Genomic DNA, 16449 nt, shown 5'->3' on the forward strand with positions numbered 1-16449 from the left:
AGGGAAAGACCAGAAGAAAATAGGGAAATTCTTGAAGTTTATGGAAAATTGAGACTTTTGTCTCTGCTCTCCTTTGTGCCTGGGGTAAGGGAAGGCTAGGGAAGCTGGTGTGTAGGTGCCCCGTACTTGAGGTGCATGTAATCTGTTGGCACTCTGGAAAATTTGCACAATCCTTCTGGTTTTGTTTATATTTGGTTTTGAATTTTTTTTTTTAATTTAAGCTATAAAGTTATTTACAAATTTGCTTTGGGTGTTTTGTTCTTTTTTAAATAAATATGTGCAATAGAAATTAGAAATTAATATAAATCTGTAAGATATAACTGATTTTTGAGTGAAGCAGTCACATTAGTACAGGCAGATAATGAAAATCCAGTAGAATAAATGTTTCTTGGTCAAAGCTAGTCTTTGACTAGCTTTTTCATTTATAATGCCATTATTCCTTCTTTCATGTGTGTAGACGAATAGTGAGTAGCAGCCTTTGTTTTTCCTTTGCTCGTGTCAGTATAATTGGGGTGAACATCACTGTCTCCTTTCTCCCTAAACACAGCAAAAAGAGCAATGCTACTGGTTCTGAGTTTTGATAGCAATAATGACTGATTTGCTTGGGGGAAAACTGTCACGTCTCTGTGTAAATTATTAACAAACATAATTCTGTATTATTAATAAGACATTGCAAATATGGTTTAATGATAATTTAAAATTATAGCTTTAGAAAACAATTGTTTCTTTACAGTTCCTATTGACAAAAACAATTTGCCATCTTTATATCAGGGAATGTTTCACATAGTCTGAAATAAAAGCACAATTTTATTAGCAACTTAACATTATTTTTGTGTTTACCTCAGTATTTTCTACCTTTTAATAAAGTCTGAGGAGAGAATAGAGATTCACATAGGGTGAAATTAGCTTTTCTGTGAATGTAACTATAATGTATGTTTCAACATTTGCAATTTAATCCTGTTAAACTGTTCCTTCTTGGTGAAAATCATGAGGAAGATGCACATATGTGAATACTATCTCTTAAGTTTGAAAAAATCCAGGGAATACTGCACTAATATTTAGATGCTGCGCAAGAGTGGGAATGTTAAACACACACTTCTTTTCTGCAGTATCGTCTACTAGTCAAAAACAGTCTCTTCCACAGGTACCCTCTCTGAACTTGGACAGGTAAATCACCCTCTCCCTGCCTTTGTGTTTCTGATTTTAAATTAATGGTGGTGATAAATTCCCTGCATGCATAAGCTGATGTCAAACTGTATTTACTAATTGTATGGCACTGTTTCCGTATTAATGGGATCACTGAAGTAATATTTTCACTGGAGCACGGTCTGACTCATCTGGGACAAGGATATTTGCATTAACTTTTATCAGAAAATTGGCAACACAATTGTAAAGAGAATCAAAAATTATATCACTTACCTTAAAAACATTTTTTTTTCAATCAAGCTTCTTAGCTTTGCTTTGAATTTGTTTGAAACTTTAATCACTCCTCAGATTTCTTTCTCCTGTTTCTATGTGTGTGCCATATGCTGTCAAGGAGAATTCCTTAGTTAGAGAGCTGCAATTAAACTAGTAGCTATGATAAACTCTGATAGCAATCAGGCAAGATGTCTTAATTGTAAGGTGTGAAAACAAGATGTTTTGTTGTTTAATGGTTTGTTGGACATGTGTAGGATGTAATTTGGAGGAAACAGATTTTATGTTAATGTAATTATTTCTTTAGATACAACTTTATGAATAATCTTTGATAGCTTGAACTTTGTATTTAATAACAATACGAGGGTATGTATGGTGAAAAGCAATATTTTTAAAATTTTTATTTCTAAAAGTTGGTCTCTTGCATCTTTTTCTTCATTAATGGCCATTGGAAGGTGAAGAGAAAAACTTTCTTTGATGAGCAATAAAAATAGGAAGTTCTGTTTTGTTAATCATCAATCTGTTTTGAAATACGATTTTTTTTAGAGCAAAATTTTGGTTTTCGAAATGAATATTTATGATCACATGGAGCAATATCAGCTCTTTCCTCCAAACTATTTGGTCTTAATTAGCAATCAGATAGCTGCTGCAAAGCCAACATAGGAAAGTATTCCTTATTCATATCAGCTGCATGGAGAAAAAGTGTCCAGAGTCTTTATTCCTCTCCTTCTTTTGTTACTATTGCTGAACATTTTCTAATGGGATTTTGCCAAATTCATGTGCTAGTACAGACAGCATTGACAGTGATACAAGGAGATAACATCCTTTAAATAGATTGTGTCTATTGAAGATCTGAGAAGTGTAGACAAAGGGTTTATAGTAGCTTTATTTCCATCCATCTGTACATATTTTTTCAGGGCTGACTCTGTACATGAAAGAATATGAGCAGAGTCCAGAATTTTGCAACAATTTTCTGAAATGGGATTTTGAGAAGCAATGCATGTTATGGCATTCCTCTGGCTATATGTCTTCCACTTGGAACAGAGGTATAAAAATACCCTGAATATAAGCAGGAATTTAACAGTATAATGCTACTTTGTTGCCTTATGTCATAGTTCATTCTTCTTTCAAATGCAAGGACACAATACATGAAAGCCAGAACCACTGCCCAGAACCTTTAGTCAAATATTTGTAAGCATTTCTGCTGGGCTTCCCTTCCTTCCCTCAATTAGACAAGTTATTGAAAAGAGAATTTGAGAAGAAGTCAGCTTGTTCTCTGAAACAGCATTTTGTACATTTTCACCTAGGACTGAATGAGAAGGTTTATAGGCAATTGAAAAAGATATATACAAATGATGATACTGACTTTTTTCATACTAATGAGTTGAATGCAGCTGCAAGAGAAGCTAATAAAAATATTTTTAATCCATTTGCTTGAAAGGTAATAAAAATCCTTGTTCCTTGCTGGAATAAAAGTGTAATACAGCTATTAAGGATATTGCAGGGAGACGGAGATCTAAATAAAGCTGAGACGTCACATTTAGTAGAAGGCTTAATGGAATACAAGAGGCTCAAAAGGTTATAAGGCTGAGAGAAGGTATATATTGGCATAAGTTTTATTCAAGTGTTAGATAAAATACATTGTCATCAAAACTGCGATGAAAAAAAGGTCTACAATGCTAGGATAAGTAGAGAAGATAATTACATAAAAAATGTATTACTATGTGAAATTTAAACTGTGATCATATATAATGTAAGGCTTTGTTATACAATGGATCCGTGGCGCCTTTTGATGCATTAGGACAGGAGAAGCATATGGAATGCTCTGAGCAGCCAAACAAGACGCTCTGCTAAGAAGCAGATACATCTCTATATTAAAAATAGCTGCTACATTTGGTTCATTAAAGCTCACCACTTCGGAGGGAATGATATATGGAACATTTCACTTATAGGCATCTTTGAGTCTGGCTTTATGAGAGTCAGAAGCTAAATGTAAAAGTTTTCCTTTAAAAGTGTTCCTTCCGGTAAGGGGAGATGTCCCTCAGCAGAGCAATGCAGAAAAACTCACACTCCTACTCGCCATGCTCTGTCTGAAAACCATACTGCTTTTATTCCTTCCACTTTCAGTGCATCTGCATTAGCTTTTTGGTTTGGATCAGGTGTCATCTTTTGCTGTGAATCTCCTGATTCACACACACTTACATTATTTTGATTTTAAAATTCAGTGATGTGGGAGTTCATGAACGGTATTTCTCTTGAATGATGCTAAACCACAGTGCACACGTGGTACACTGCATCCAGTAATGGGCATTCAGGTGATGGGAACAAACCAGAGCCAGTATTATGCACCCCCTGCCCTCTCATGCAGTGTGGGTGTTGGTCCTCAATGTCAATTATTTTTCTTTAGAAATTTGCTCTTATTGGTTAGTTACTGAGATAGACAAAGCCTTGGTGTTGAGTACTTTTCATATCACAGTATGAGGACATGACAAACAACAAGGATTTAAAGCATTGGTGTTTAGTAAACAATTAGGCATAGTTAATGGAAATGGCTATAAAATATTTATGTTTATTATTACATCTTACAGGTTTTTCTTATTAAAGTAATAAGAAAAATTTTCTTAAAATTTCTTAAAAATTTCTTTATTAAAGTAATTTTCTCATTCAAAGTTTTTCTTAGTCGATATCTGGGGAAAAAAGTATGTCCTGGAAACTTTTGACAAAAAAGGATTATTTCATTAATGAAGACTGATTCCCCCTCCCCTCCTCCCCCATTTTTAAAAAATAAGCAAGCATTATCAAACATTACTGGAGCTGTAAACACTCTGTCTACCTAACAGAAGGAATGCTTGTGTAATTTATCCTAGGCTTTTAGTAGTGATTTTATTTGTTGTAAGCCTGCTGGGAACATACCATATTGAACTAACAGTGAATAGATGTAATTTGCATTAGTTTAGTGTATTGAGGTAAACAGGACATGAAGACCCTAGTGAAAGCACTTGTTTTATGTTGCATAACTGATTAATCTCTAGTAGATGGTAGAGCTTACTTTGGCGCAGGAGACAGTTCCAAAGGACAACTGAATACCAAGTCCAAAAGTGATGTCTGAATAACTTGTTCATTTGACCTCTATACGTATTTTATCTTGTTTGAGGAAAAAATGAAGAGCAAAGACATCTCATAAAAGCACAGGAAAATTCTCATCACCACTTAATTTTTTTTTTTCTGAGGTAAATATTTTCTGTTTATCCTGCTGAGGGAAATTAAGGGGCTATGAAGTTTCAAATTCGGTTAAACATTATGAGCCATATGGGAAGAAAAATCTCCCTAGTTAGAGAAAAGGTCTTAGAAAAAGTAATTAAATTGCAACCAAAGTACTTTCAGGAACACAGATTAGTCAATCCCCCAAAGTAGAGAAGATATAATTTTACATAAAAAACAGTAGATCTGATGATAAAAACATAATGTGAGCTCATAATATAAATCTTAAGATTCATCATAAAGAATTGCCCAAACAGTTCTCATCAGAGTCTTCAGATTGTCTCAAATTTCTTCATTTATGGAGGCCTCTTTAAAATCCTGACTGTGATGCTGTACAGGTGGTGAAACACTGGAACTTGTTGCCCAGAGAGGTGGGAGATGCCTCATCCTTGGAAACATTCAAGGTCAGGTTGGGCAGGTCTCTGAGCAACCTGATCTAGTTGAAGACGTCTAAAGGTCCCTTCCAACCTAAAGCATTCTATAATCAAACAATTTAGCAAATATTTTGATGCAGTATTCATATTAACATAAGGTCTAACAAATTGTGATGGGTTGACCCTGGCCAGGTGCCAGATCCCCACTCAGCCACTCTCTCACTCCCCTCCTCAACAGAACAGGGCAGAAAATAAGACAGACAAGCTCATGGGTCGAGGGAGATCACTGACCAGTTACCATCACAGGCAAAACAGACTCAACTTGGGGAAAAGTAGTTTCATTATTGCCAATTAAAAATTGAGTTGGATGGTGAGAAACAAAGACAAAAAAACCCAAAAATCATCTTGCCCCCACTCCCCCCTTTACTTTCTCCCTTCTGACTGCCTGTCCTTACCCTGCTGAGAGGGTGAAGGGACAGCAGAAAGCAATAGCATTTTTCTACTTCTCTACACATTACACTGTTATATAGGAGGCCTACACAAAGTGGAGCTGCAGGTTGTCTTTCACTGGCTTTCCCACTAGCTAAAGGGAACCACCAAATGTTTAATTCTAGATGACACATACCTGCCGCAGTGACCTACTTCTCTGAGATATGAAGTCAGAGCTGAAAGTGATGAGAATTTCCTGAGGGAGAGTTTTTTTCATTGATATTTGCTGTTACCAGAATTTATGACAAAATCAAGTGCACCAGATCCTGCAGTGGTAGATTTCTAATCAAAATAACAGGGGCCTCCATTCTGAATACACAACAGTGTATTGTTTTTATCATTATGAAGTTTGGGGTAATTTTGAATTCAGGAAAATAATTTACTGCACAGCTGTAGTAGTAATGGCCACATATAAACTACCTGTTGAGGAATGGCAGAGATGTGTGGTATATTCTCTTTGCAAAATGAAGAAAATCAAAATAACCTGAGAACAGGCCTGTATTAGGAAGCTACCAAGCCTATGTGATGTGCACGGGTATTATATGACAAAATCCTTCAGTTCTTTCCATACTAAATAGTAGAAATACTTTTTAATCCATAGATAAAATAGAAATTTGGTCAAAATATGTTTATACATACTCATGTAGGTGAATACTTGCAGTTGTGTGGTATAAGCTTGCAGAGCAAGACTTTTACCTTAAAGTTCTGTCTTGAAGATGTCCCAGTAGTTGTATCCATTTCCATTCACATGTACCAGCACTAAATTTTTGTTCTATGTAAGGGATCATTGCTAGGCATAAAAATGTTAGGAGAAACAAATCTAGCTGTATTTCTTAGTATCAGTTTTTACTGTGTTCATAGAGTTCTTGGCTCTTTACAGGTGTATTAGAAGACAACTTTTCTGCCGATTACCACTAAAGAACCTATAGTTAACCTAACACTTCTGATGAAAACTTTCACAAGATATTGCTGAATCTTATTTGCTACGAAAAAGGGCTACGTGGACTTCTTCTAAGAGCTGAATGCGCACTGTTCCTATTTGAGAATCTCAAACTTTCATTATCTCTATGCTTTTAGGTTTGCTTTCTCACTACCCTTATTTCATTTTAAGTAATCAGATTTAGCAGGCTGCCACCACCCTTAGGTATTATGCTTCACTCCTCCACTTATTTTGCCTTCTGTATTTTATTAGGCTAGCATTTCTGTTCACTGCTCTGGAGAATTTATTTTTCATTATTTTGACCAGAATTTGCTTATGTGTCTGTATTTGTCTGTATTAAAAATTTATGTATAAAGTATTTTTGAATAAGTACAAACCATATAGCTCATCTCTGGAATCAGCACAGTGACACTCTGCACATGCATTGAACCATAAGGGACATAAAAATGAGCATTTAATGTGGTCACTGATATAAAGGAATGCATGGGATTAGTTGGGAAAGTAACACCTGGGAAGTGATTTAATACAAAAATTTTTTCATATAGGAAGGAAAAGGCCCTAACACATCACAGCTATTCTGGGAAGACTTACAGGATACAGAACTCTGTCAGAACAATAATGGAGTATGCTAAATACCAAGCCAAATGGCCAGCCCTTCCCAACCCACACATGACTTTTAAAAAGCTTTTAAGCCCTGGATGAAAGTACCTTCAGAAGGTATAGTGCTCTACCCAGAAAGGCAGAAAATATCTATCCACACACAAAGTAGATATGCATATGATAGTTTGGCTGTTGCTCATTCTCTTTTTATATATATTCAACTGTCTGTTCAACGTTTTACATATCAGTTAAGTTCCCTGCTTGGAGATTAGAAATAAATATGAAATAATGACTTTTATATACCCTGCACCTTTACAATTCTATCTTTTATTGCAGCCTATCTCCACTGTCAGTATTTTCCTTCAGTTTTTTCTTGCATATGCCTGTCTGTCTTCTTGTGTCTATTTTTCCTTAGATCTTCATATCAATTTCTTCAACTATACGATGCTTAACAGTCCTTGAGTTCTTGGAAACTGTGCTGCTCAGGAGCCAGAGGAGACCAGGTAAAGGTATCCTTCTCATTTGATCTTTGATTGCAAAGTAGACACACTGCACAGAGTGCTAGCAGGCAAGCAATCTGACAGCTAAACACCTAAACCCTGATTATAAGGCAGGCATTTGGCTTAAAGGGCCCCAAGACAATTGGAAAATGTGGCTTCCACTCTTGCGGGAGCCCCACTAAGCATGTTTCCCCTGGAGCATACTGCCACTGGTGTCTGCACCAGTTGCATGAGACCCAGATCCATGTTACTGGGTCATCTCCTGGCTCCTACTTAAAAAATGCTGCCTCCTCCACAGCAGGGGTTACTTCCACTCTGGTCACTCTCAGTGGGGTAAGGACATACCAAAGGGGTAGGATGGGATGAGACTATACAAGCAGAGAGCATGCCCATGAAGAGGCAGGGTCCAGGCTGTCCAGGGGGATGGGGCACCAGGTTGCTATGGTGACAGGAGGACAGGCTGCTTTGGAGAAGGAGAGGGCTCAGGAGCCACAGGGAATGTTTATCTGCTGTGGAGCCTGGGGGAAAAAAGGTGTTTGTATCCCCTTTGCTTCTTCTCACCATTCTGTGACCTGGCTCCTAGTGACTTGCAGTCCCTTTGATAATTGATTTACTTCAAATCTGAGTTAAAGCAAAAGAGAAGCTCTGCACAGATTTCAGTAAAACTGCTATAATTCCGACTGCAATGTTAACAGTGCCAGCAAGTACCTAAGACTCTTGGGAAGTGGTCACTGAAAACTCATTTGTGTCAGCTCAATACTGTGCAGGGGAGCACTGAGCGTCCGGAACAGTAAGAAAAAAATCTGTATGGATGCTCCTGCATAACTTAGCTTGTAAAAAAAGCTCATCCTTTCTCAGTTTATTCCCCTTTTTAGTCTGAGGTCCAGAGGAAGCCAGTATGATGGCATTTACTAAAGAACCTTTTTCTGTGCTGAATTTCTCTAAATCTGTGATTAGATCCCTGACCCCATTTTGGCAATCTCATCTCATGCTACTTTTTATACAGCCATTTAACATTAGCAATATTTTAAAGGATGGAAACAGACTCACTATGGTGTAGCACCAGAAAAAAAAAAAAATCCCAAGCTTGGGGAATACTTTCTTGTTTGATTTCTGTTTCTTTGTTCATTTGTTTATGGTATATGCAAACTAAACAATGGGCTGGGACTCACAGAGGGGACAAAAAGTGACAGGGCAGGGGGAAGGGTAGAAATGGCCACTTAAATACTAAAGAATTACTTTTTCTGACAAAGCTGTAAGAGTGCTAGAGATGACCTCTGGGCTCTTCTTTATATGGGTCCACCCTGCTCTGTGGTAATAACATTACTGAGAGCTTGAGACTCTTATACAATATAGGAGCAAAATACAAGCAAGTACCAGCAATCTCAAGTCCTCTTCCTTGTCATCCCGAGCTTCCCTTTCTCACCCTGTAGGAAGGGATGATAACTGAGGACGGGAGGCCTTCCAAGGGAGGCCTATAGCATATATTGGATAGAGAAGGAAGGGTCACGAAGGCAAAATCATGTCTGTGTGCACAGCTGCCTGACTTGACACAGGATTATCCCTGTTCCTTGCACCAACAGGACACCAAAGTTCATCAGGTGAAAGCAGCCTTTTGGACTGGAGTAACCATGATGCTGTATCAGCAGGACATGTAAGAGCAGCATGATCATTACTGTAATCCATGATCATCCAAACCCCATAGTTTGACCTAGGAAGTTGCCATAGACAGAGCTAATGCATGGCGTCACATGTGATTATGTTATTGTTAACAGAAGCTTTGAGTTTATTCAGACACCGAAGTTGCCTTGGGAGAACAGAGTGTCCCTGGCTGGGGAAAATGCCTGTGATAGCCAGCCCTCTCTCTCCCCAGACACAAGAACTTACTTACCCATTTGGCACCCAGGTCTTTTATGAAGGGCAGCTCGCTCTTCCTTTTACTTGGTATCATCAAAATGTATTGACACTTGGTCAGCACGTAACCTTGTAGCAAAGCAGGACTTCATCACACGTCACGGCTACTTTGGAAGATAAATGTCATTACTCTGAAGATTTTCCCCTTCCTCCTTTCCCCCAGCTTTTATTGCTGAGCATGATGTCATTATAGTGTACAATATCCCTTTGGTCAGTTGAGGCCAGCTGTCACAGCTGTGTCCCCTCCCAGCTTCTTGTGCACCCCCAGCCCACTCGCTGATTGGGTGGGGTGAGGAGCAGAAAAGCCCTTGACTCTGTGTAAGCCCTGCTCAGCAGTAACTAAAACATCCCTGTGTTATCAGCACTGTTTTCAGCAGAAATCCAAACCAGCCCCATTGTAGCTACTATGAAGAAAATTAACTGTATCCCAGCCAAACCTGGTACACTACTGCATATGCAGAGAGCCCAAGACACTAGCAGGCAACAGAGTGCAAAATTTCTGGGCAATACTTGGCCTGTGGTTCAGGCCTGCTACATAAGTGCTAAAATTAAAATAACTTAATTTCTAATATAAATGAAGTGAATTATCAAATAGTAGGAAAAAAATCTCCATCCCAATTCATTGTGCACCAAAAAACTTTATTGTGCAAAATCAGAATGATTTACAAGACATCATCCTTAAACAGCATGAGCATCTGAAGCACATCAGAATTTTGACAACATCTAAAAACTTGAAAATATGTGATTGCTCTGTTCAGCAACCTTTGCTCTCCCTTTTGAAACCATCCTCCATTGCAATGTTATGTGACTCAGAAGACTTGCAAGATGGAGGCCAACCTTGCTATAAAAATCAGGTCTCACACACAATATGAGGTCCTGAACGGATATTTTATGGAACAAAAATAATCAATGGAAGAGGAAAAGTTAACAGGTAACTGCTGGCTTCAGTAGTTTGCAGTAGCAAAGAAGATCTATATTCCAAAATCACAGAAAATTGCATACCTTCAGAAAATAAGATTATATGAAATAGCTGTAATGTAGCAGTTACTTTCATATAACATATGAAGAAAGCATAATGACTGTTAAGCTTCTCTTTTTTTACAGCTTTATTGCCTTTTTTCTCCTTTGGCCAAAGACAGAACTGACCTCATGGTTTGAGAAGTAAATAATAGCATTAAAATGTATGAATTTAATTTGAATAATGTTTGAAGTGTTATTGAGTAGAGATCATGAATCTTCATTGCTATCCTATCAGAATACTGTATTAATAATACTGAAAAAGATACGCTTTGTGAATGCAAGTTTTTAATGGCCACATATTTTTCCTGCAATGATTGCGTTTGAACAAGCTTTAGTGAAACATACGAAATTGCTAAAGCTCTCACAGGCTTCAGACTTGTCAAAGTTCTTTTCGTTCCATGTGAGCAAGAGCAAAAGATGAATGATCTGTAAGCCATTTAAGTCCACACAGAAGGTAAAATGAAACCACCACTTTCAAAAACCCAGCTACAAATAACTTTCACACTAACTAAATTGCACCACATGGCAATGTCAGATTTGCTGTCTTATAAAATCCAATAACAACCACGCATAGAAGATGACCTACATTTTTCAGCAATTCACACTGAGTCAATACAGCTGTCTCAGACCTTATCTCAAAATCAGTAATTACAAAAGTAATTCACTTTTACACTAGCTTCACTCTTTAACAATCAACAGACACTTCTGTTTAACTTTCATATTATATGTGAGCATCTGTAAATATACAAAATACACAGTAAATGGCCACTTAGATCAATGTCAGTCAGAAAACACTGACACAATAGATGCACTTTTGCAGTGACCATTTGGCACAATTTTGTTGGCATGGCAGGGAAAGGTGGGTCTTCAAAGGTGGGAAATAGGAGAATGCTTTATTCGCTCATTTCCCACCTGCTTTCTTCAAGCATGCAACAGGCAGCTTTATTACTTTCAGTGCCAAAAAGCCCCATGCAGCCTCGAGTGGGTGCCTTTGCAAATAGGAATGTGTTCAGACATGCCTTAGTAAATATTAAGGTTCGAATCTTCAAAGTCCAACATCAAACAGTTTATGAAGAAATGGTAGAGACTAAGTTTCAGAAATTGAACCGAAGACCTATTTCCTGCTCCTCCTACCAAAATGTGAATGCATACTAGTGAGGATGAATGAATGACTCGCCTGTTCTTGGCAGGCCTTGTGGAGGGCCAGGCCCTAGGTATGAACGGCTGGGGAGCGTGTGGGAGCAAAGTTCTGGCAGAATAGACCTGCTCCTTGCACAGAGTGCTCCCTGAGCAAGGCTGGCAAAAGCATCCCAAACCCAAGGACTAAAAGAAGCATGAAAGCAAAGAATAGTAGGAGTACAAAAATCAGCATCAACATTCATGATCTTTTTGTATTCTTATTTGTGGCAAGCTCTAACAGAGATTATGCTAGTTTTTTGTTGCTTTGGCTTGGAAATGACCCCAAATTTAGTATGGCAAATTTGTAGTGAACCCTGCTACACTGATCTATAAAAGAAATTATAATTTGGGTAATCTGAATAAATACAATTAAATCTCATTAGTTCTCATCAAAAGCATAAGGTCACTTACAAAAAGCCTAACCTAAACCCAACTCCAAAACAAAAATACCCCAAATGCCCAAACATTAAAACCAGTTACCCTTTAAAGGAATTGTTCTGAGATAGGCCCATCAATTAATAAAAATTATTCCAAGAGTGAATTGAAGCCTTCTATTTACCTTCTACACTGCAGGCTAGCTCCTGAGTCCAGATATGCACAACTGAAACATATTCCTGTTTAAAAATTGCTAACCTCTTTAATTCAAAAGGCAGTTCATTACCCACTAAAATAATACCAACAGATTAAATATAGTCCCGTGGTAGTGCTAATAGTTTGTTGCCTGTCCACATCAAATTCCTGGTGAGACTGAAATTTGTACTCAAAGATTACTTCCCCTGATGCTTAGCAACTTGTTTGCTTTTTCCAGTACTTACCACAGCTAATTTGCCTCCACAAGTAAGTTTAGAACAGGAACAAGAAGAATGTGAGGAAAAGAGTGACTTAGTTAATCAGTTGAGGAGGGTTTTTTAATTTCTCCTTCCATAAACTAATGAGAAAGAAGAGTATGCTTTCTCAGAGTGTTATTTCCTGTTACAGCTGAATGGACAGCTTACTTCCATCAAAAGATCTCATTCCCAAATTCTGGCTCCCCGATATTTGTTTCCTGGTCTGTGTCCTATACCAATTCTGATGCTTATCTGAACATATAGTAGTAAATTAAATTTGCTAAACTGGCAAAGAAACAAACATCCACTCCTTAAAACAGAAAAGCACTTTTTCCTGGATTAGTTTTCTGCCGTTTTACTGACTTGATCAAGTAAGGTTCAACTCAGGATAAAATCAGCAAAAGAATAGAGTAAGTGGACATACGACTTTTGTCGTTCAGAAGCAAGCTGTTAATTTGTTTCCAGCCGTAAGAAGAAACCTTGTTCCTTTTCCAAATTGCTAACTTCAGCTATCAGTCTGTAGTCAGGTTAATTACACAGTATATACCTACTTATTACTATTTTCGGTACCAATTTCTTAAATTTTTCTAATATTTTGCTTTTTCATCTAGTGTGTTTGATGAGAGATTTTTTTCTTAACAGGAGTTGGAACTCCTCTCCAAGTAACACCAGAAAGACTTGTTTAATAATTGATTAAAAAAATAATGTGGGGATTTATTTTTTTCCTTATTTCATTTCTAAGCTAAATCCACAGAAATAAGATGTTTACTTTTCTTTTGAAGAACTTTTCAAATTGACTATTTTGTTTTCTATGAACTTGTTAAGGAAACTCATTAATTGATACTCAAATAATTTCTTTAATTAGTAGCAGTATTTTTGCATATTTCCTGTGAGTAGTAATCAGATTTAACCTTGCTGCATTAAATGGAAGCTACTTCATTTTCTAATAACTTACTAACCTAAGTAATTATTGTTAGAAATATTTGCATTAAGGTATATGATATTTATAATCACGCACTTTAAAAGGTGTTTTGTCATATCTTATAACTGCTAGTATGCTCTTGGACATATGTTTGTCAGAATGTGTTCCAAAATTTCCCCATTTATAAGTGTTTTGATTAAAATTTGAAGGTTTTTTATAAGTATCTGTAGAAAAAAAATGCAAACATTTTATATTAGAAAATATTTAGCCCTATTTCGCTGCTCTCCTTGCAAGGGACACAGTGGGGAAAAAAGGGCCCTTTTAGTGATATGGCTTATGACTCTGACAATGCATACTTCCGGAACAGAAAATCTCCATTCAGGAGATTTGCAGTCTCTTTTAAAACACTCTCTTAAAATCATATTTGTCTAACTGTGGCTGCTTTGTAGAGATAAAGATTACATCTGTGCTAAACTCCTTCAAGTTTCATGTATTTTATTCTTCTTCAAGGAGCCTTGTTCTTGAAGGAGATGCACATATTGTTTGCTAGTGTGTTGACAAAATAATTTCTCTCTTTACAGTCTTTTGGGTTTTTTACATTCATAGTGTATATAAGTCAGTTAAAAAATTGTTAGATGTTTTACCCAAAGAACAAATGCAAAACTATTAAAAAAAAAAATAATTTAAACTATGACAGTAGTTATAAAAGCTCCACTGCAGAGTGCTAACAACACATTTGCTGTTTTATAGTCATGGATGTTACCTCTGTTAATAGCTGAGACTCCTCCCAGTGTTGGAGGAAGGAAAATTCTCACAGAACTCCTCTGAACACCTGGAACACATCATTTGACCAGATGACCACTCAAAACATTAATATATGGTTTTCTTCAAACGTTTTGAGTACAAAGGTAATTTTAAGTGTCCCAAAATCTATGACTGGATATGTTCACCATTATGTTTAGCATTATGACACTATAATCACTTTATCTATTACTGTATATGCATTAGCAGTGAGCCTTTGCCTGGCACTAGGTTAATTTTCAAGTTTCTGTGTCTGAAATGGTGCTACGACTGTGCATGAATTCTGGTTGTCACACAAAATACATCCAAAATCTGACTTTCAGTGATGCTGAGCACGAAAAATTCTTTTTGTTTTAGTGGGACCAAAATGCTCAACACTTCCCCCAACAGAATAATCTGACTAAATTCACCAGTGCTGAGGCATCCAAAAAGAATGATCCTGTGGAAACTGAGGCAATTAATTCCTTTTTGTCCTCTTTTATAATGGATAGTACAAGTATTTCCCAGGGAATTTACAAGGTCCTATTAATTAATGTTTATTAATTTATTTTAAGTCCCTGAAGAAAAGACATTATGGTATAGCAAAATATTATCATTCATTCTTCAAAGTATGAGCTTCATTCCTCATTTTACAAGTGGAGCATTCCATCTGCTTTTCTTCTGGCTAATTGCCAAAGTGGGAAGCCTTTTAATTACCTGCTAGAGTGACAAGGGCCATTAGGCAGCTTAGGGTGCAGCTTCTCTTTGAGAAAATGGTGCTTCTAGTCTACAGAGGATTACGTGTGCCATCTACTGCCATGAGTCAATTAATAATTTGAAATTTCAACTAAAGAAGGGAAGGATGAGCTACGATGACATTATGTTAATTGATTCCTGTAGCTGTAATGAAGTGAGTGATAGCACTATATTCTAGAATTAGTGCTTCAGATGGATTGAAAAATATTAGATGAGTGCAATTTCTTGTAAAGCTCATTTTGTATATCTAACCTCTGAATAATGATTTTTAAAGTGTTGCCATTTCCTGCCATGTATTGATTACATTAATTGCAAAGTGCTCTAGTATCTCAGCAAGAGCACAGAAATGGCAAATTCATCTGAGCATGTTTCTTGTGTAAACAGAAACCTTATTCACCATGATGCTCATATTGACAATTATTTCTGTTAATATCCTAGAGCATATGATTTCTGTCTTACCATTTCCTACTGTACCAAAACACTCTATGTACATATGGTTCTCAGTGGAAATCTTTTCAGAGAGAGATATATACACACACCTATATATACTGTTCTTCCATTTGATTTACTTTCTCTTTATTTAGTATTCACCAATACTCAAGAGAGGAGAGAAACATGGAGAGAAACCATTTCCTACCTTGATTTTTGGGCACCTTCTCCATAATTTTTTCACAGTGATTCAAACACTAAATTTACACATGCAGTATCATAAAGAAAATTAAAAATTCAGAAAATGTCATCTTCTAAAAGCAGAAGAATATTTGCTGTCTGGTCTGTGTGATATTGACTAGTAGGAACTGGGTGCATTATCATACCTCATGAAATCTTCTCGTACCTATTTTAACTATAGGTGAGACTTTCTGGTTAAACAGCAACTCCCTTGATTACCTGCAGTTCAGATATTCCCAGCACACACTGTTACGACTCAGTCAGATAGTAATGTTAATTATGAATTAACTGAAATCAGGCATGCTTAGCCAATAGAAATATGAGTCATTTATATCACATTGATTTATTTGGATCTTTCCAAATACTACTCACAGTTATGAAGGAGAGAGAATGGGATATGAATAAACAGTCAATTACAGAAATTATAACAGTAAGGAGAGGTTATCATAACTGCATTTATCAGACACAGGTGCTGAGCTGGGATGTAGCTGGGAGCCCCACAAACAACAAAGCCAACCTTTCTAAGCTATCAGTCAGGTATTATTTATCATCTGCTTGAGCATAGTCATGCCAGGCAGAAGTTGGGTACCTGACAGCTATTTGCTAGCAAGTTAAAAATTTATAGAACCCTTCTTAAGTGGGATAGTACTTGAGTAGTATTTTGACAATTGGTGAAGTAGTGAACATTCCATAATAAATTTGAGAATGATATTTGCTGCCTGGAGTTCTGGTCAGAACTGCGCTATACGGAGGTGGCTTCAATGGGAATGTAAGCTACAGAGCAGGGTGAGCCCGTGACCGC

This window comes from Phalacrocorax aristotelis, chromosome 2, assembly GCF_949628215.1.
Source record: "Phalacrocorax aristotelis chromosome 2, bGulAri2.1, whole genome shotgun sequence".
In the NCBI taxonomy this organism is placed as follows: Eukaryota; Metazoa; Chordata; class Aves; order Suliformes; family Phalacrocoracidae; genus Phalacrocorax; species Phalacrocorax aristotelis.